Consider the following 22,839-nt stretch of genomic DNA (forward strand, 5'->3'; position numbering starts at 1 on the left):
ATATTTCCTCCTTTTCTGTCTCCCTGGTTCTCTCTTCAGTTTTTTTTTTTTTTTTTTTTGTCAATTTTCTGAACCAGAAAACTTTCTATGAACAATATTAAAGGATTCAACATTTGGATAATAAAATATAACGTGGTCCCTCTAAATAACCTTGTGCCATTCCTTTATTTCAGAAATTTCAGCTATGATTGCTGATTTCAGGTTCCTCAGAATATTCAACAGAATAGAGAGGCACCATCAAGTAGGATTGTTTGTATTTCCTCTTGGCAGAAGCAATATCAGTTTGCCTTTTGCTAGTCAACTGCCGGTGGAAACCTGAGTTTACTGGCACCTGTTTTCAATTTATCCTGTTGATGCTTTAGCACTCCTTCAAGATTGACATCCTGGGCAGGTGTCTGCTTGGCATGCCCCTTAATCTAGTTTTAGATGAGTTGAAGTCGTAGGAGAGATGCAGAGGGAGGAGAAAGAAGGGCATCTACAATGCCCAGAGGGAAATCTGCTGGACTGCTGGCTGCCAAGCTCTCTTGGTGTGGGTGTTTCTGCCTGCAGGCCTGAAAGGAATGAGCACAGCTCCTAACAGAATATATCAGATCACCGCAGGATAAGTACTGATTTGAGCTTGTTACAAAAATTTAGAATCTTCAACTAAATCAACAAGAAAAAAATAGTATATCTGTTTCATTTAAAAAATTTAGAAAGCTAAACATATTTATTGAGAATCTGTTATATATTAAACACTGTTCTAAAAAGCATGGGTAATGTAGCAAGAGTATCAACAAAGGAGTTACTGAACAAATCATGGAATTGAAATGAGAAATGAATGTGGCAATAATTGGATGATAGGCAAAATAAAAATGAAAATCATCATAATCAAGTTAATATGAGCAGTATTCATTGTCTTCAACAACATTGATTTCACTCTGCATGCTATGTTAAACTTCATAATATAACCCCATATCAGCCTCTTGCTAATAGCAAGATGAATAAAAAGGATTTAGGCCCACTCAGTATTCTAGAAGAAGTGAAAAATAATGTATAATATTTTAAGAAGTGAATTACCAGCAACTGTCTACCACTCGGCTGACATTCAGCACACAAGTCCACATTTATTTGGCCTCAGGAAATTATTGTAACTGGAGGGAAAGTAAAATCAAAGATACACGTTTTGAAACTTGAGCAAAAATCAGAGAAGTGTCAATTTATTACTAAAATTTGGGGCCACAATTTTAAAAATATATTTTCACCAAACTAGTTCTGACTGTATTGGGTCACTCTGAGAGAAATGATCGTTCTATCATGAGTAAAATTGTTAGGAAAAATTTCTTAAGGACCATAGAAATGTGTCCCATGGAAATGATTGGGTCTTTGGAGTGGCATCATGGAAGACTTTTTGTAATGTCTCACAGCTTCACAAGAGAGGACTTACTTTCTAGCAAGAAAAAATTAATAGTAATAATATCATTTGAGAGGAATCTGTGAAATGAATTTCTTCTACTGGACACAGAAATAACTAATATAGCTATTTAAATACCTTGTCATATATGCAGATTATCAACTAAGGTATCAGATAATCTTTACTTTATAAGATAGCTGAGTTTAAATAAGATCAAATTGAAAAAAATTTGGTAGAGAATCTTATTTTTGCTTTTCCTTTAAAATTAGAATATATTTCCTTTTGGAGGAAAAAAAGTCCCTGAAGACTTGAGTTGAACACCTTTGATAAAAAAACAAAACCTGGTGGTCAAGTCCATGCTACACTCACCATCATGTTTTGCCAGCAATAAGGATCTGTGGAAAGACAAAGTTCTTACTTAGCAACTCATACATATTTTTTGATTCAAATTATCTTTCTTCTGTTCTTTGACCACTTTAAGAGATGCCTTTAGGTATTTCACCATTCTCTCCTATTCCTGTTCCCCTAGCCTATTTGTGTATTCTCCCTGCCGTATCTGGGATTCCCTTAGCACTGCATTCAAGGATCACTGAAATTGTTGCACGGCTATTCTTTCCAATTTTTGGTTACGTTGCTTCCAAATGTATGCATAGTTAGGTAACTCTAGCTCTTTAACAAACAAATCCCAAATTTTCAATAGCTTGACACAGTATAAAGGTTATTCTATCCTCATAGTCTAATAAGTATGTTCCCAGTTGGAGGGCAGCCTTCTTCTACAAGGAGATTCAAGGACTCAGCCTATTCCATTATGAAGGTCCACTGTCCTTTCAGGTGGAGAAGGTACATTTTCTTCCTAACAGCCTTTCCTGGAAGTGACTCACAACACTTCTACTCCCTTTCCATTGACCAAAACTTTTCCCATAGCCCAACCCAAATGCAAGGTGCTAGCAGATTAATTGCCAGCTGAGCAGCTGCTTCCAAACTATGACTTTTCACTAAGAAAGAGAGAGCACCATTTTTTTTTTATTAAATAGCTAGATGTTTCTACCACCAATTTGCAATAGAACTAGGCTGCAACTACACACTTTGTAAAGAGGTAGCGTTATTGTCAATGATGGACTCCAACCTCAAAAATCCTTTATATCTGAGAGTCTAGGTTATACAAAATTAATTTGAGGTGAGAAAATACATTGAAATTTCTTTATAGTACTTCAGCAAATCAGTAACTTTGAGAAAATGAAGATGCCAATAGAAAGAAAGTTAATTCATTTACATAAGAAATATGTACCCAACACATATTGTGTTGAGAATTAGGTGATGTAGGGCTGGAAATAATAGGTATAAAACCCCATCCTTGCTCTTGAATTACTCTTAGAAAAGCAGACAGAGATTTTTTAGGAAGAGAGGTGAGTATTTCTTTGCCATATTTATCCCTATAAACTTCTGAAAGGCAAGTATTTGACTCTCATGGCCTCCAAGCTCCTACTTGCTCTACATAAACTTCATCTCTCAAATCTGGGTACATATTCCAAAGCAAATTTATAAATCTTGTACAAATTTGGAAAATGGTATACATTGTCCTCTGTGTCAGATCCTTAATTTAGTATTATTTGATATTGCAGCTTCTAAATGTCAAGGGTGTCCTGGTTGAGCCAAAGCTAAAGATTAGATATGGTTGGTGGGTCGAGCTAGGTGAACTGCACTCCTCTTGTCTGTATATTTCCATCAGCTGATGACTGACGTAGGAAAATGAAGCAGTTACGCAGTACGTCCCAGAAGAGATGACCTGATAGAATCCAAATTGTCAGGAAGTGGGTGGACACTCCATCAAAAGGAAAGAGGATTTGGGTATGGTTTGCTCAACTCAAGAATGGGACCTGGTGTCAATTATACCTAAATAAATAAATAAAATGGGACCTGGAAGCTGGAGAGGAGTAGTGTTTCTGAGCTAGGCGTGGTAGGTCAGTACTTGAACATCACATTACTCAAATTCCTGAACAGCATATGAACCCTGGGGAGAAAGTGGGCTCTGCATGTACCATGTCACTAAATGCTGTTACATGTACCCCTACTGTGAGACCCTTATAAATAAGCCTTCTTCACCTGGCCCCGAGTTCTGCCACCCTTCTCCTACTGTTCTCTGCTGATGGGTTAACCTGCCAAAGTACAGATCTCACCATCTGTGCTAAGTACCAGGGCTGCACATACAATGCTGCGGTATACAAGTCAGCAGTCACTAGCAATGTAAGAAGATTCTTCCTCTTTTCATATAACGTTCAGTTGGCAGAGAAGTGCTGTAGCCTATTTACCAGTCTGCTGTTTTTCCTTGGTATTGGCACAAACATTGTCCTTGGGATACAGTGTCAGGGGCATTAGATATGGACTCAGACCAAGGTGCAAATCCTAGCTCCACCACCTGCTCCTTAAGTGATCTTTATCTTTCTGAGCCTAAGTTTTCTCACATTTAAATAGGCAAAACAGTAATACCTGCCCTACTTCCATTAGAGGTTTCTCTTACAGATCAAGTGAGATAATGTTGGTGAAAGTGTATTGTGAAACATGAAGTATTATACAAATTTGAATAAATTCTTTCTTTTTAACTATTGTTAATTTGTAAAGTAAAATAAGAAAAACTATTTATGAGAAAAAAAGGTTTCTCTGAAATTCTCACCTCCAGAGATAATAGTTGAAAGTATTCCAGATGGCAAGGTGATTTTCTTTTCGCTAAAAGCTTAGCATTTTGTTACCTCTGGTGAGGGACAGAGAAGATAGGATTAAGAGAGAAGCATTAGCCATGACTGGAAGAGAAAGCATGGAGAAGTTCCTTGTGTGGGCATTTCTAGGTGAACAATATTACAGAGACGGTCCAACAAATGTGAACGTTGTTGAATATGTTAAATGATCCTTGAAGTGACAGATAATACATTTTGATACAGCGTGGTAGGAAATATCTACTTTTTAAATGAAATGATTTAGGAATCTATTTTCAACTTGAGATGAATCCATAATTCAAAGAGGCTCATCATGAATTATTAGTGTTTATAATCTTGTTTGCAGCTAATATAGGAAATTGGAGATATTCTTCATGAAAACTTCATATTAGGTTGTAACTTCTCTGAATGAAAAGAATATTAGTGACTGTATTACTGACATGAACTTGGATGTCGCCTTCAAATTTGTACCTGATAATTTTAAGACAGAATACACATTTTGAAAAGTCCAACATTTAATTTAAACTAAGGACAAACTCCTGGAATTTTTTCTATTTCAGCGTTAATAGAGGAAATGACATCTTAATGACTTAAAATCCTTAATATAGCTCACATTTTGTCATTCTTGAACCTGAACTTGTTTCATCTGAGCCCATGGTTCTTGTTGATGTGAAGATATTGCTAATGAGATTGAAGTGAGGGGTTTGATCTCTGGATTTGATCACAGTTACATCCTAATCAAGGAACCAGTTGAAAGAGTATGAATGACCCCTAGCCAACACCATAACTAGAAGAACAATTCAAAATGAATTTCCTACTGATGATGATTATTAATATCACCTTGCCATGCACAGATTCAATCATAAGCCAGATTCTCTTTTGTCTGCATATATTTTACTTTTTTAATTTTCCAGTGAGCAAATCCATTTTCGACGGCTTGTTCCCCAATTTCGTTTACATGATACTGCACAGGGTCTAAAGTGATTTTTTTAAAAAAACAAAATAAAACAGGAGATAAGTAATTTACAGAGTAACTCTTCTTTTCCTGAAAGTTACTGAAATTTTCTAGTAAGTTAAAGGTAATTTAAAACATAATGGGCTAAGCAGGAATGAAGAGAGAAAGGGAGAAATTATGCAAAGTAATTTCATATACAACAACCTATTCCTCCACACACACCAGCAGTTTATCCTAAGAATAGAAATTTAGTAGAGTTTTATCAAGACAAAAAAGAAAATCTCATAGCATTAAATTGAAAAATCACATTAATATCATTTCTGCAATTGGTCTCAAATTTGCCTCCTAGTTTCCGTTTCTGTTTCCATTGCACTTCAACCCCTCATTATATCTGCAGTATTACCAGAGCTTCCTAACGAGTCTCCTATCTCTTTCCCCTCTGACCGTCCTTCCATTGCTGCCATCTGATCATATACCCACTTCAAATCAAAATGGGAGATGACTTCTGCTGCCTGTAGCTTGAAATCTCAACTGCTCACCTGAGTTTTCAAGGTCCTCCATAGCAAGATATCTCCCAACCTTCCGAGCCATATGCTCTGCTTGAATTCTAACATCAGTAATACAGATTAGACTTAATAGAAATTATGATTCAATTAGATTTGATTAAATTAAGTGTGATTAGAAATAATATCTTGAAAGCATCTTGCATCATTCCTGGAAAATAGTAGGCATTAATAACTATTGTTGTCTTTACTATTAGTGTTATAATTGTTATTTACTGTCTCTACCTAGAATGCTTGCTCAAGTCTTATCCTTCTTTAAAACTTCCCAATTCCAAGGATTCTCTCTTCCTCCCTGTCCCGCAGCACAATACTGAAACCTTGTTTTTAACTCATATCGTTGTTCTTTATAACCGTGTTGATTTTTTTCTTTCATTGTCTTTCATCATGATAATGAACTTTTGGGCAATAGAAACCTCATTTCCACCTAGCGTTACAACTTTTAAAATAATCCTTTGTACGTAGCAAACACTTTAGTAAACGTTTGCTGGATTGAAGGTATGGCATAGGAAAACCAATATGTTATATAATATCTTCAAATAAATTGCAAATTCATTTACAAAATACGACTCTGGTGACCAAATAACTTTGACACTTTGAGAGTAAGAGAGGATATTATTGATAATTATGTGGAGGCAACAGGCACACACAGGAATGTATGGTCATTATGACTAGGAGAAAATTCTACGAAAACACAGCTGAATACAGCAATGATTATCCTAATTATATTACCCCTTTCCTTTTTGCCATCATGAAACCAACCTTGTTAATGGAGAAAAGGTTGGGTATGATCAGGTTTCAAAAATATGAAAAAGCACTAATAGAAGATTGGAGTATGTGCCACAGTTTGAGGGTCTTGGGAATTAGCCTGAGTTGACCAGACTACAGAGGATTTGAAATGACCTCCCTTTTCTTGCGTACCTGGAATGGAGAGTACAAGCAGAATGTTTTAAATTTGCCTGCCATGTTGAACAGGACTGTAATGGAGGAGTGTCCCTGGGCAGAGAAGGGTGCTGCCTCTGAAGTGTAAAACCCTTGCCTTAGCTGTCTCCTCTCTCGTTCTAGACCTTTTCAGGCTATAGCCACTTAAGCTGTAGCCTTCACAGCTATGTGCCTCTTTCTGATTCCAACCTCCTGTCTCCTTATCTGTTAGTCCCAGGTGACTGTTTTAAAAAGGTTTTATTCCACCCTCTGCACATCCTAAGTGAGCATGTTGGGTCGTCAGTGGTATTGCCCACAGAGCATGAAGGAAGGGCATTTTCCAAAGAGGGGTGTGGGACCCCTGGTGGAAGTGGCCCTGTGGTGGGTAGGACAGGAAGTTAGGTGAGTCAGAGAATTGGCAGGGTCCACACTAGAGTCAGGAGGACTCTAATGAAGTAGGGAGCAATGTTTTCTGTCCCAGTTCTCCCAGCGACAGGACCTCAGTTGAGGAGGTTAGCAGTGCCCTTTACTCACTGGGCGAGTAGCTGGTCAGTCGGCCAGTGTCCAACAAGAACACAGAGTGACCATAATATCACACGTGGAGCAATGGAGAGCTGTTAGTGTAGTGTTGGAAACTGAACTGAGAGCCAGGACTCCTAGAGCCTGGGCCCTAATCTAGGCAGGGCTATTGACCAACTGTGTGACTTTCAACAATCACGTAGCAACCCTGTGTCTTAAGTTATACAAGATAGTAACAATCATTGGATACTGCATAATAGTGAAGGCAGATGTGAAATCACTTGTAAAACTGTAAATCACTTCAAATGTCTTGTCCTTTATTATTAAGATAGGCTACTTTATTCCCTATACGTTATACTTGGAAGTCTTTGAGATATAATTAAGTACTGTTCTGAGTGCAATTAAGCTGTTTCTTTTCATGATTGCAATTTTTGGGCAACATTACCTCAAGACAAGTATTATTACTTAATGAAAAACAAGTAAATGGATTTTGCTTTTCAAATTAAGAAAATTAGCTTGAGATGATATGGCTTTTGACAGCAATAGTGCTTGTGAGCCAAGCTGTCTAATTTGGAATGCAGATACACTCAACTGTGTAGGATTTAATTGATTTGGAAAAAACAGTACATTGTTTTGAAGCACTATATTATCTTAATGTATCTAATTTCATTAATAGTTTGAGAGAAAAATACCAGACTTTTGATCCAGTTCGGCTGTGCCAGTGAGTTGCTCTATGACCTCTGGTGAGTCACTTAACATCTCTGGATCTTAATTTTATTTGCAAATCACTTGGAGTAGATAATATCTAATGTCCCTTCTGGTTCTAAAACCCAGACTATTTCACAACCATTACAATTTTAAATTTAAATTTTTTTTCTCTTTTATTAAAGCTAATAAATGCCTGTTTTATAACCTTTGCAAATGACAGCCCAATGACGGTATTTACAAAATGAAGTTGTCAAAATGAAGTTGTCAAAATGAAAGAGTGACTTTTCAGAAAAGAGTATTAAAGTGCAATTGACTTTGAAATAACCTGCCTAGGCATGGCTCACAAATTCAACCCAAAGCAACATTCTTGAGACTATTTGCTTAGTATGCAAATTAAAATCATCATTAAAAGATCAGTGGCCATGTGGTGGGTCTATGATTCATGATTTCCATGTCCAAAGGGAGAGATCTGAGTTAATTAGCCTGCCTGATCCCTTGCCCCCTTTGCCTCCTGAGACAGAGCCTAGTGAAGAGGTACTTCCTTATAGGAGAAGGAGGGGGACTCAGTCATAGGCACCAGACTCTTAAACTGACCTCAGTGATCTCCATCCTTTTTAGCTGAAGGAAAGTCATTCCTTGAAAGGCAAAGTGATAATGGTCCCAATGAGAGAACCAGGGTTATCAGATCACTATATCTGATCCCTGATGGAAATCAAAAGTAATAAATTGTGGAAATAAAAATACTTAGCAAGAATTAAGAAAAATGTAATGCAAATTCCAAATTTCTTTTAAAAGGACAAAGTCCATACACTTTCTCTTTTGCATATTTGCTTCTCTGCTTTTGACTCTTTGTTCCTACCTTTACAGTAGACATCTCAGTGTAGTAAAAAAAGTTTCTTGGCTTTCCCACTAACTTGTTTTATAACCTTTGCAAGTGAGTACCTCTCTGGAACTGTTTCTTTGTATGCAAAAATGTTTCTAGCTTTAGCAACTCTTCAACTTGGTGATTCCATAAATCCTTTTATGTTATTTAAAAAAAAAAAAAAAGACAATGAGAATATTCACACAGTCTGAAGGTCAGGGAAGTTGTAGGTCAGAAATTGGTAAGACAAAGAGGATTTAAGAAGACAAAGCAAAGATGTTGGGGGTTTGAAGTCTCAATCAAGTGGTTTGTGAGCAGATCAGCAAGAACTAGAGTTGCTGGAAATGCCTGGACTGTTTGCACTTTGACCTGGCCACTGTTGTTCCTACTGTGGACACTTAGATTATTCAAGTAAATCAGTTCTGGAAGTTTTAGCACAGTCTCATTATTCCAATCATCTTCTTCTCCACTTCTGCTCTCCGATTGCCAAGCTCTGATGGCAAAAATCATGCATGTACTCAGACTGATAACACCAAAAATCTGCGGTCTTCAACCTTTCATCGACCACTTAAAACCCTACTCTACCTTCTCTCTCTCACCCCTTCTTCTGAGCAGAAAACTTTTCTTGACTTCACAGAAAATAATAGATTTTTTACCCAGACCTCTTCAGTGTTTCCCTTTCTATTAACTCTTTCCTCCCAGCGTATAAACTTGGTTGTTTTCTCTTCTTAAAAAGTAGTCCTATTCTCTTGTGGTTCCTTCGCTTATTAATTTCCCTCCTTTCATAGCCAAGGTCCTAAGAAAGGGTTTGTCACTCTTTCTCCTTCACCTTCTATTTAGTTTTCGATCAGTTTCTGTCTAGGTTTGGGTTCCCTGAAGCAGACTCTGGGACAAGGATTCAAGTGCAAGTAGATTATTTGGAAGGTGATCCCAGGGAAAACAGTAGGGGTGGAAGAAAGCAATACGGGGAAGAGAAGGAAGCCAATACAGGGTGTGTAATCAAATAATCACTTTTATACTGACAGTTCTCAAATCTGTATCTTCAGGTCATGTCCTAAGTTCTAGGTCCATGTTTATAAATCTACTAAATGCCCCTATCTACGGCAACTCAAACCCAACATCTACAGATATTGGTGTCATGGATTCAAGGTCTGGCTCTCCTGCTTACTACATATGTAACACTGAGCAAGTTATTTAACCTCTATAATTCCCAGATTACTCCTCTGTAAAAACAGAGACAATAATAGTGTATCAATATTGATTCGATAGTGTATCAGTAGTGTTTTGAGGATTAAAACACTTTGCATTAAGCACTAAGCATAGTGCCTGGTACCTAAGAAGTGATTGGTAATCATTAGCTTCCATTATTGATGTAAGAAGGACTTTGTCCACAAACTAATTTCTTATCATGCATTCCATATCTTTGTTAATGGCATTGCCATCTACCCACTTAAATCAGAAATTTTCGAATTATCCCAGAATCTTTTCTCACTCTTAACGTCAGGCACTATATTCTGCCAATTCCACCTCCTACATATTTCTCAAATTTATCATTTTCTCTTCATCCTTCTTCCTCTGCCTTAAAGCCAGCCCTCATCCCTTCTTGCTTAGGTTAGAATTCCTTAGGGGATTCTTCCTGTCCACAATGCCTAGTGTAGTGTCTGAGACAAAGTAATCATTTAATAAATGTTTGAATGAATGAATATAATCAAATCATGTTTATCATAATAAATCGTACCACACTTCTTGGTGGTACCTGGATGCCTAGGAGTCTTTCTTCATTCTACCTTATTCCTCACAGCACACATTTAATTCATGCTAATCCTGTTGCTTCTACTTCCAAAATATACCCAGAGTCCAAGCATTTCTCAATACCTCCGCTGATACAGTGCTAGTTTAAGACCAGACTCATCTGTCCACCCAGACTTTCCTCCTCTTGCTTTTCTATATATCTGCCACATGGAAACTGGAGTGATCAAAGTATTAGTTAGATCTTACCATGCCTCTGCTTAATAGCTTCCTATGCCTTCTTGATAAATTCTTTAATATAATCTACAAGGACTTTGAAGTCCTCTATTGACTTCTCCCACTTTATCTCTTTTCCTTTGTCCGTTCACTCTGTTTGGGTCACAATGGCCTTTGTGCTATACCTGGAACACACCAAACCTGCACATTTTACAAGTGCTGTTTTTTGCTTGGACCAACCACTTTTCCCCATGGGTCTTCACACAGCTGCATCCTTCTCATCATTTAAGTCTCAACGTTTCATACTTATCTCATTATCTAACTTGTATCTTTACATCTTATTGTCTATCTCCCCAATGTCTATCAACCCATATGTAAGGTACTTGAGGCAGAATTTATGTCTCATGTGTCGCTGTCTCCCACTGGGAGCAATGCCTAGCTCATAGTAGGAGCTCAATAAATATTTGTCAATAAACACTTAATAAATACTTCCTCTGTTCAAAATAAGACTCTGTAGAACACTAAAAGAAGTAAAAAGAGATTAAAAGATATCAACAAGAACATCAACAACAACAAGACCATAAATACATATAAATAAGGATGAGCAATAAATTATAAAAATTGGAAATAGCTAATTTGTTAAGATGATAAGATTGTGTGTTTCCTTTTGGAAAACTCGTTAATTATCATTAGTGTAGAGATGTAAATGAAAATTGCTAGTTGAGTGCTATGACAAAATGTCCTGTAGCACTTCTAAGAAGGTAGAAGTATTTTATGGCCAAGGTGGTCTGAGAAGACTAACTTCTGTTACTTAAGCCATTTAGTAGACAAAGAATTATTTGACATAGTATATAATGAACATTTTTATTCTTTATTTCCCAATTGTAGTCTATGAAATTTTTAAATGACAATAATGTTAACATCTTAATGAAATAGAACATTCAAAGTTCTGACTCGTTAATGGGCTGAGTTGAAATAAGATTTGTGTGTGTGTATGTGTGTGTGGAGCGGCAATTAGCAGACATACAAGGAAGATGCTTCTGGTTTGGGGGCCTCTGATTGCTCATCAAATTGCAAGTGGAACAGCCACTTGTGACAGTCTTCCTGCTCCACTTAACCTGGAAATTCTGAACAATTTTCTGAGGTTCTCTTGATTTCCCTTGAGAGTTCCTGTACCCAAAACACCTCTTACGGTAAACTTGAGCTGAGAAACAAATTGATCTGAGAACATTCCTATGATTCCCATTACCAGAGAATGCTACTTCTTTTAATTATAGCACAAATTTCCAGAGTGTTATTTAGAGATTAAAAAAAAAAAAACTATCAGGGTATTTTTTAAATAGAAAGGGGCAGGAGAATGATTTTATCGTGTTTTGCTGCCATCATGATTGAGGAGAGAGTTTCAGTGGTCCGCATAGTGAGATAATTTGGTATCATAAACCACTTCTTGAGTTCCACTTAGGTCGATAATGATAAAGTGGGATACATGAAAATCACTTTACAAATAAAGAGCTCATGATTATATGGCTTAGTCAAACAAAAATAAATAAATAAATCCAGATAATTCTGTCACTACTGATACAAAATCTGAGAAACGGTCTCCTTCTCACTCCCCAGAGCCAGACAATGACAAATCAGGGCACTTAGAAAAATTAGTGGTGGTGGTTTTGTATTTTTTCACCCAAAATATTGGTAAATATAAATTTTCTATTCATTTAGACTCCATCATTGACATTAAAAAGCCTAAAGCAGTTGGCTGTCATGGCAGAAATTGTTAGCTGATGTCACCAAATCTTTCCTATTGCTGGACACTTAGGTAGACTATATTTCCCAGCCTCCTTTGCAGGTAGATGTGGCGTTATGAACTTTGGCCAATAGAATTAGATCAAAGGTGATATATATCCTTTTAGGACTGGTCCATGAAGCCTCCTGTGCATAATTTTCATTGCCCCTTTCCCTTCTGGCTTGATACAAATGAACACAGTGACCTTCCAAGCAACATGTTGAGGTTGTAGAGGGACAAGATAGAAGAATCTGGGTTCTTGAACCATTTGGTAGAAAGCCACTTGTCAATCAGGATTGTGCCTACGTGAGAAATAAACTTCTCTCATGTTAAACCTCTGAGATATAGAGATTTATCTCTTATATTAGCTAGCATTACCTTTATAAATATAGCTGGTTAGACTTGCTGCTTATAAATTTAAGGTCCTATTGGTTCTGTCATAAGCTTTTCATAAAAAGTACTGAGAATTTTAAATCTTCAATCTCATAATCTTATATTTTCTCACTCTGTTTGTAACTTTCTAACACTAGCTCCCAATTGGGAAAATTCTATCCACTGGTATTGTATATTACATAACTGCCCAGAAAGCTAAGAGCTTCCCGACTGAACTTTTTCTAAGTCTATAAATTTATGCATTGATGACTTTTTAGGCCAGTTAGTTAACAATGAAAGTCAAATAGTTACATAGTTCAGAACTGTGGGCATGTATTATAAAGGAAATAACAATAAGGTAAAATCATTATATTAAATAATTCTAAGCTTTGCAATCATTATCCCAAAATGGCGTACCGAAATAAAGACTTCTCAAAGAAATGCTTCTGAGATCAGGTCTTGGATTATCATTTTCAAGCAGTTGGTAAAAAGTTATCTTTAAAAAAAGAACATATGGCCAGTTCTCCAAATGGTGAAAATATACATTGGTGTCCTTTTGTGACCACATGGATTGATGTCTTCAGATACCCACTAACTAAAAGAAGAAAATGTATCAAAACCAAGTTCTATCCAGAGATACAACTGTAGATTCAATATCAGAAGCTTTTCTTCTTCAATTTTATGCTTTTCTTTTTTAAACTGGAAACACTTTTGTTACTGGTTCCAAACCAAGATTCTCTTCTTAAGGAGTTAATCAGTCATACTTCTAAAACCTTTCTGTGCAGCTGAGGAAACAAACTGTTCTCTGGTTTACAAATTGAAGATTATGGAAATAAATTCCAAGGTGTTGACTCATGCATGCAGTTATATCACTCTATCAGTACTCAATTTGTATATGTGAATATTTATGGACCCCTGGAGGTTTACAAGTAACATGAATCAGAATTCTTGGTAAGGAAAGGCAGAGGTCTTCTTAGTGAAAGTTTGAAAAAGGACCAAACTCTTAAATGTGATAAACAACTTTCTTAGGCACAGAGATTATCAGTACAAAATATTTTTATGACTTGCATCCTAGTCTAGACATCGACTGATTCATTGTTGTCTATACTTTCTCTTCAGTTTATTCTAGTCATACATACATCAACAGAGCACTGCTTTTTGAATGTTCCTAATCTTCATAAAAGGGAGCTGCACATTTAACAGCCCTCAGTAATAAATTACTAGCTGGCATTGAGTTCCCATCTGCCTCTCATGGCAAATCCATTTTTGCTTCAAAGCTCTTCACCAATTCTCATCTAAAGAGTGCTTTTCTCTCTTTTTACTACTTTCTTCCTTCTCTTCTAGTTCTACCTCTTCCCATTCCCCAACTGCACCAAAAGGATAGTATTTTATGAAGTCTTTGCTACGGTGTCCTAGCCAGTTCTGCCCTCCCGGCCTCTCCTCATTGTGTTTCCTCAATCAAAATTTACTTGGTGGAAGGAATACTGGACTGGAGTCAGGTGGCCTCAAAACTTTATCCTTTACAACTAGGTAACCTAAATTATCTTGGCTTTGAATATTTTTAAATCTGTGAAATGGACATAAGTATACCTATGTCAGAAGAGTACATACAGAAATGATGTTTTCAAAAGCACCTAGTAGAATTCCTGGCACATAGTAGACAGTAGACTAGTATGAGTATTGAGACAGTAGTCTCAATTGAGACAATACTACTAGTATTGAGACAGTAGACTCAATAAATATTAGTATTTTAGCTAGTTTTTGCTACATATAAATCACCCCAAAACTTAATAGCTTACAACAACAGCGATGGTGTATTATTTCTCATGGTTTCTGTGTATCAAGAAGTTAAGAAGGGCTCAGCTGGAGTCTCAGACTTGCTTAGAGTCTCTCATACAGTTGCAGTCAGATGAAGTCTGCAGTCATCTGAAGGAAGTGGAGGGTCCAAGGAGGCTCACTTGCATAGCTAGCAGGTTGGTCCTAGCTGGAGGTCCTTAGCTGGGGACCTCAGTTTCTCTCTGTGAAGACCTTTCCACAGAGCTGCTTGAGTATACTCATGGTATGGTGGCTAGCTTCTCTGGAGTAAGTGATCCAAGAAACCAAGGTGAAAATTGTAATGCCATTTATAAACTAGCTTGGGAAGTCACATCACCATTTCCACTATATTCTATTTGTCACATAGCCCTGATTTAATGAGGGAGGAGGAGGGCAGGGTTACATAAAAGTGTGAATACCAGAAGATGTGGATCATCAGAGGCCATCTTGGAGACTGGATGCCATAGTTAAATATTGATTTCCTTAGAGAAAACCATGACCACCTGGACTACAGTCATGCTAACAGAACTGCGTTCCAGTATTCCTTTTTTAGGCCAGCTAAGTCCAACCTGCCTCACTCTACCTTCCTTGTTCTCTCTTTTTCTCTCTCACGCCCACAAACACACACATGCATGCACACGCATACACACACACACACACACATACATGGCTAGCATCTACATCTAAATTTTGCACACACTGTTTTTCAAATTGGAATTATCGCTTTTTAAAAAATAAACTTTTTTATTTTAGAGTAGTTTTAGATTCACAGAAAAGTTGTGAAGATAGTAGAGAGTTCCCATATTCCCTACACCCAGTTTCCTCTATTATTTTAAGTAGTGCCTTGAAAGAAAGAAAGGATTTTGATAAGTCAAGATGGAACAGTACAAACAAAAGCTCTAAGGTCAGGAACTCATCTCCTTCAACATTTTGGAGATGACAGAATCCAGCATTTGAAAGAGATGCAAAATGATATAAACTGGAGAACTAAATGAATCAGATGAAGTTGCGTATTCTACTTATTATGGCTGTGAAAAGAAACAATTATTATTGAAGAAATCATTTTAAGAAAGTAAAGTAATAAAACCGACATGGACAGGTAACCCATTTGGAAAACCCATGATCCAAAAGATCCAAGACTGAATGACCTGTTTTCCAAAATCCGTGTTAAAAAAATAACGTTAAATTAAGGCGGAGTTGAATTATATGATTTTTATGATCTTTTTAAGGCTTCTCCCACAAGATTAAATAGGAAAATAGTGATTGTAACTTTTACATAAAGAAATGGTTTGACTAAATAGTGATTTAGCTTTTGTGGACAACTACCTCATCTCGCAGAAATAATTATTAAATGGAAGGAGACTCCTTTGACTGAGGTGGAAAAGCAGTTTTGTCTCAGTAAGCAAAATGTTTGTGTAGTGATCTGCAGTACATGCAGTTAGGTTGCATGTAGTCCTGTGGGGAGAGCAGGAAAGTTATTGTTGCCCATTTATAATTGAGGCTCAGGGGAACACTCTTTAGACCACGCCAAGAGTACAGACTGAGTAGATGTTAGAAGTAAAGTGGATTGGACCAAAGATTCATAGACCACAAAAAGCTTCAAGGACAGAGGGCTGTGGGTAAAATGAGGCATGTTACTTAGAAGGTCTGTTCCCTGTTGTGGAACCCAACCGTGTTGATCTTCAGTGTCCATAGCAAGTCTGAGGGCATTAAACTTGAGTGACACTGACTGAAGAAAGGAAGCTGCTGTTTGGTACCTTCTTTTTTTCTCTCTCTGACACACACACACACACACGCACACTCTTTGAATTCACTCATACTTAATAATTTTATTGTGCTTTGAAAATTTTGGAGAGCAAGGAGACTGAGAAAAATCCTATAGCAGACCACAGAAGCCTCCTGAAATGTCTTCTTCCCCCTAGACCCAAAGTCCTCCAATCTTATCCAGGTTAATCCCCCCGCCAAAAACCATCACACATCTTAATATGTCGACCCCATCCTTACTTAACCACAAAATGTAGGTCTAAACGTGTTATCTTCATCCCTGCATAAAAACCTTTGATTGCTCCCTGCAAGATAAAGTCAACCTTCTTAGCTTGACATACATATCTTTTAAATATCAGGTCCTAAAGTTCCATCGTAACCTCATTTCTCACCACTTTCTATCATGAATACTACACTATAGGCACACTAAACTAACATATTGTGGGGTAAAAGGGGCTAGTGTTCAGACACAACACAGAATATTCATATGAGCAGTTTCATCTACCCATAATAATCATATTATGGTTATGACAACAACTACTGTCTACTTACTGAGTGCCTGCTTGCATGCATTGTAGTAGGTACTCTACATGTTATATTTCAGTGAAACCTTGAAACAAACCTTCTTCAGAATAATTATCTCCGATTTAAGTAGAGAAAACTGATTTAGAGGTTAATTTTCACTCAAGGACCCACAGCTAATACAAAGGATGATTCAAGCTCAGATCTGTCTGCCTCGAAAGTCTGTTTTCTTTCTCCTATGTGGTATAGTGTCATGAAGAGCTGTGACTCTGGAGCCATATGGTACTGGGTTTATATCTTAGTCCTGCTGTTTACAGGCAGAATAACCTTATGTAAACTGATTAATTTCTCTAAATCCCAGTTTCCACATTTGCAAAAATTAGGATATTAGAAGCACCCAGCCCATGAAACTTTTGTGAGAATCAAAGGAGCAAACAAATAAAAAACATTTAGCTGCTGGTATTATTGCATCTCATCACCTCTACTTGACAAATTCTTACTTATTTTTTAAGACTTAATTAAAATGTTACCTCCTTTATTGACACCTTATCTAAGTCTGCCAGACAGAATTGTTTTCATCTAAGTTCCCGTACAACTTTAGTTTTATAATTATTTGTCTGTTCCCCATTAGACAAGAGGTTCTAGACAGCATGAGTTATTCTGTCTTAGTCTGGACTCCCCCCGAAGAAGACTCTAAGACAAGGATTTGAGTCCGGCAGTCTGAGAGAGTTGCAAGGAAAAAGTATCAATAAGGGAGGAATAAATCAGGGTAAGGAAGGCAGGCTTTAAGAGATATGTTATTGGGGCGGGCCCCGTGGCGTAGCAGTTAAGTGTACGCGCTCTGCTGCTGGCAGCCCAGGCTCGGATCCTGGGCTCGCACCGATGCACCACTTGTCCGGCCGTGCTGTAGCGGCATCCCATATAAAGTGGAGGAAGGTGGGCACAGATGTTAGCCCAGGGCCAGTCTTCCTCAGCAAAAAAAAAAAGAGGAGGATTGGCATGGATGTTAGCTCAAGGCTGATCTTCCTCTCAAAACAAAAAAAGAGAGATGTTATTAAGTCAACTATTGTAGTGGGTAACTGATAATAACTACTGCATGTGGAAACTCTGGAAAACTGTGCAAAACTTAGTACTCAAGGTTATCCCAGCCAAGAAGGTGGGATCTGGGTATTTTTATCCCTACACTGGTTAGTCACCGGTTACAAGCTACCCTTGAGCCAGTACAGGCACTTCTGGCTTGTGGTACACATAGGCATAGTGGGTTCTGGAAGCCTGAGGGCAGCCCACTAACAAAGACGCTGGTGCTACCTTTGAAAGTCAAGCTACGTACGATAAGGGGATCTGAGAGAACGGGGTGGAGCACTGAGAGTGTCTGCTATTTATGTCTTCTACTTCTGTATAAGCATTTACGCATTCACTCATCTGACCTTGCTCTTTATCAATCTCCTTTCACCTCGAATTTTCTTGTACAATGACTAGTATGCAGTAAGCAACCAATAAATGATTAAAGAAGGAAGAGAAGAGAAAGGAAGGAAAAGAGAGAAAGGAAGGGAAATGCATGGAAAGGAAAGGAAGGGAAAGGAGGAGAAGAGAAGGATGAATCCTGTGCCTTGATTGGGAATGGAAGAGTCTCCCTTCTTTTTACCTCTCATGGCAGCAACAATAAAATGTATATAGATGCTAAAGAAAGAAAGAATTCCCAGGGTGGCATAGGTAAGGCTGACTAAATGTCAATCCAAGGTATTTAACATGAGAATAAATTGTAGAATCAGAGTTATAGTCTCTTACTTTTTTCTCGCCTGAAAAGCCAAAAAGCTGCTGTAAAGCTGGTGAAGAGGTCTGCCCTTCAGCATACGCAGTTTGAGAAAAAATTCTAAGAAACATAAGTGAGGATTTTTTTTTCCTGCTGTACTAGGTAATGAGTTTTGTCATGGAAACCCAACTGCAAGTTACATAGTTAAGTAGGCCAGAACTATTATCTGACCAGTGACAAGACTTCCTGAGTGAATTGCATTATCACAAAAGGATGGTTCAAAAGCTAATAATGGCAAAAGGTGCTACCTGAATTTTGTACCTCCGTTAGGATTTGGCTCGTTGCTTCTACATATCAAAAATGTCAGGCTAAAGAAGCTTTGTGAAGCCATGTAGTGTGTGGATACAGCACTGGGAAGCAGATGCAACACTACCTCTGACCAGCTTATGCGACCTTGGAGTCACCATGAAAACTCCTTGGGTCCCAATTTCATCGTTTGTAATAATAGGACATTGGACTAAGTCAGAAGTTGGAAATTCAGATGTTGATGCCTCCTGAATGAATGTTGGCAAACTGGAGAGCACATACCCCGTCTAAAGGGGCAGCCATTACTCGGATCCAACCAATGATTGCCATGCTGAAATTTCAGCATTGGGCTGTCGAATCTCCCAATATTTCCTAAGAAACAAAACATGACATTTATGTGAATTCCTCAGATTTTAATGTGTTCGTACAATTTTTATGAAAAACACATGTGGGCCAAAGAAGGCGTTGGGCAACTATGGGCAGAATATAGCCCACAGGTTATTACTCACCTCTGGACTAGATGAATCTCAAATGTCCTTCCAGTTATTCACCTTTTGAAATTGATATATGGAGGCATTAAGTGTTCTTCTAAGATTGAGACACGTGTGCATAGTGCTGCTCCTGTTCCTACACCTGCTTTCTTCCCCAAAGGCGTTTATGTACCTTGGCTAAGTCCAAGACAGTCACCAATACTCTTCCTCAGGTAGGAAATTCTGCAGCAGCTTTAGCACTCTCTTTCCTGATTACCCAGCTATATGTCCTGAAACCTAAAAATTGGCAATCATCCCAACTTTGGATAAATTTCTATTACTTATCATAATGTAGGTTACCTTAAAGATTGGGTAGGTCTCTGTGTTCCTCTGTACTCTGTAACCTTGTTAAGTCACCCCTAACATCTTTGTATCCTCCTTGATCTTTAATTAGGATTGGAAAGATTGACATCCTTGAAGTCCAGGTTGTACCTTCAATCCTAGAGGATGCCACTCAAAGTTGGTTAGTTATTTCAAGTGAGTGATACAAAGCACAATCTAGACATAAAGGAATGATCCAGGGAGAAGAAGCAATAGAAAATCAAAAATAATAGATGGAACAAGGTGTCAAAAAGAGTAGGATGACACAGGAAGGGATGGGAGGCACACTTGAAGGGATGCCTTGAAAAGGAATCTTTTCCTCTGAGATGGATGGGACAAATAAGAGCTTGTGAAGCCAAATTGTTGAGAAGGAGAGAGAAGATCATAAGGCTAGTTGCCCTCAATCTTTCCTGTAAGTAGGGGCTAAGGTTTTGTTCAGGAAGTGAATACCAATAGGCTGATCTCTGAGGAGAGAGAAAAAGATTGAGAAAAGGTTCTTTGGAAAATGTCATAGGTAGACAAATGTGAATGATAAAAAAAAAAAAACCAAGTAAATTTAAGATTTAATAGATTTGAGGCAAGAACTCACTATGGAATAAAATGAACGAGCTTATTGTCCTTCTCTAGTAAGGAAATTAGTAGTTTTAGGATAAATGAAGAATGAAAAAGGACCTAAGGCAGGAGAAGGGAAATTTTAGTTTCATAGATCTGGGATATAGAGCTGTTCTGAGGGATGCCAAGTTGCAGGATGTGGTCATGCCTGCGGGTGGCTCAAATGGAGTAGAGATGAAGGCCATATGTATTGAGAAGGTCAAGGAATTGTGATGCCAGTAGGGGAAGATGCTAAAATTACCACGGAACGTAACTGTAGAGGACACCATGAGACAAGTGCTAAAATGTTTGAAGAAAGTAGGAGGTTGTTCTGGAGGTTAGCTGTGTCTGGGAATGGTAGAAAGGCACAAGGAGCTTACTGTCTTTGTTTTAAATTTTTTGACAAATCGCATAAGGGGTTGCCTCTGGAGAGAGAAATGTCAGAGAAATGGAATCGTTAGCAAGAAATCACCATCTCATTTTTGGTGAGAAGGTAAAAGGAGGGATCCAATAATGTTTTCTGGCAATGAGGGAAGAGTTTCAATGGAAAGAGAAAGCAGAGGATCATGGAGAGATGGTAGGGGAGAAATAGAACTAAGCTATAAACAAATGAAACCAAAAAACCTATAGCCAGGAGTAGCTTTGAAATTTGATAGACATGGGTTTAAATATGGCTCGGCCACTTACTAGCTGCAGGAGTTGATCCAATTTTAGAGGCCCACTGTCAGAAAAATAATACAGGGAGTAACATCACCAAGATGGAGGACTAGGAGGACCTAGCCCTTGTACCTCCACAAAAATAATTAAACTACATACTGATGAAAATAGCTCTGGGGAGCTCCAGAGTTCAATTAAGAAGCTGTAGCAAAATAGTGGAGCACAAAAACTGAAGATGGCTGCATAGACAGGTGTAGGCAGTGTTTCACCTGCATCACCCCATCCCCCAGCCCAGCACAGCTGGGGCCAAGGGGGATCTCCTGGGCCGGCAAACTCCTCCCATGGGGGGAAAAGAGACCAGAAGGACCCCAGCAGCCTTCACCACTGAGGATCCCAGCAGTCCTCACCATCAAGGACTCCAGCTGACCCCAGCTGACAGAGCTGCCCAGAGGCCATACCACCGCATGCCCCCTAAGCAGGAGCCATTGTTGTATACCCTGCTTCCACCCCGCCCACCCCCGGGCCAAAGGTGCTATGCCCTTCCCCACCTCACCCCCAGTCCTGGTGCCACAGTATGGGGGCTGATGCCTTAGCTGCTGGCACTGCTGTCACCAGGTACACATCCATGCCCCTGACTCTGGCACCAAGAAGGATCCACTTGTCATGACTTCCCCCACAGAGGAAAAAGAGTAGGAGAACCCCAGCAGCCCTCACCTCCCCTGAGAGCATCTGCAGTGCAGTTGAAGTTAAGTTGTTATCAACTTAAAATAGAAAGTTATAACCACGAGGTATTTTATGGAAGCCTCAAGCTAACCACAAAGAAAAAACCTGTAATAGATACACAAAAGGTAACGAAAGAATCAAAGCCAATCACTACAAAAAAGTCATCACATAACAAAGGAAAACAGCAATAGAGGAAGAGAGGGACAAGACAGTTACAAAACAGAGAGAGAACAATTAATAAAATGGCAATAGTAAGTCCTCACCTATCAATAATTACTTTATTTGTAAATGGATTAAACTCCTCAATCAAAAGGCATAAAATGGCTTTTAAAAACAAGCAGATTAAAGAAAACAAGATCCAGAGATACGCTGTCTACAAGAGACTCACTTTAGATTTAAAGACTCACATGGGCTGAAAGAGAAGGGATGGAAAAAGATAGTCCATGCAAATGGTAACCAGAAAGACAGCAGGGGTGGTTACTTACATCAGACAAAATAGACATTAAGTCAAAAACCTTCTCTAGAGACAAAGAAGGTCATTATATAGTGATAAAAGGGTCAAGTTAACGGGAAGATATACAGCTACAAGGCAAAGTGAAGGTAGTTAACAATACTGTATTGTATACTTGAAACTTGCTAAGAGGGTAGATCTTAAATGTTCTCACCAGGCACATACAAAGAAAACGATACCTATATGAGGTGATGGATATGTTACTTAGCTTGGTTGTGGCAATTATTTCACAATGTATACATATATAAAAATATGAACTTGTACACTTTAAATATGTACAATTTTTATTTGTCAATTATACATCAATAAAGATGGGGAAAAAGAAAAATAGTACAAAATGTGAAAATAAAATTAGAGCAAACACGGATTTTTATTTAGAAAGAGAAAGAAATCATACTTTAAAAAAAAATTTTAAAAGCTAACAAACACCAAAAACATCCCAATATTCAGAAAAATAACAATTTTTTTTGACTACCTGACAGTTATATACACTGCAAGACTTCTGTGATGATTTCTTGCCTACATTTTTGGCATCAAATTCTTTAGTCACTTCTTCGTATGACAATGGTTTTGCGTTTTGCAATATCGTTTATTATT

The sequence above is a fragment of the Diceros bicornis genome, chromosome 15 (assembly GCF_020826845.1).
Source record: "Diceros bicornis minor isolate mBicDic1 chromosome 15, mDicBic1.mat.cur, whole genome shotgun sequence".
NCBI classification, from domain to species: domain Eukaryota; kingdom Metazoa; phylum Chordata; class Mammalia; order Perissodactyla; family Rhinocerotidae; genus Diceros; species Diceros bicornis.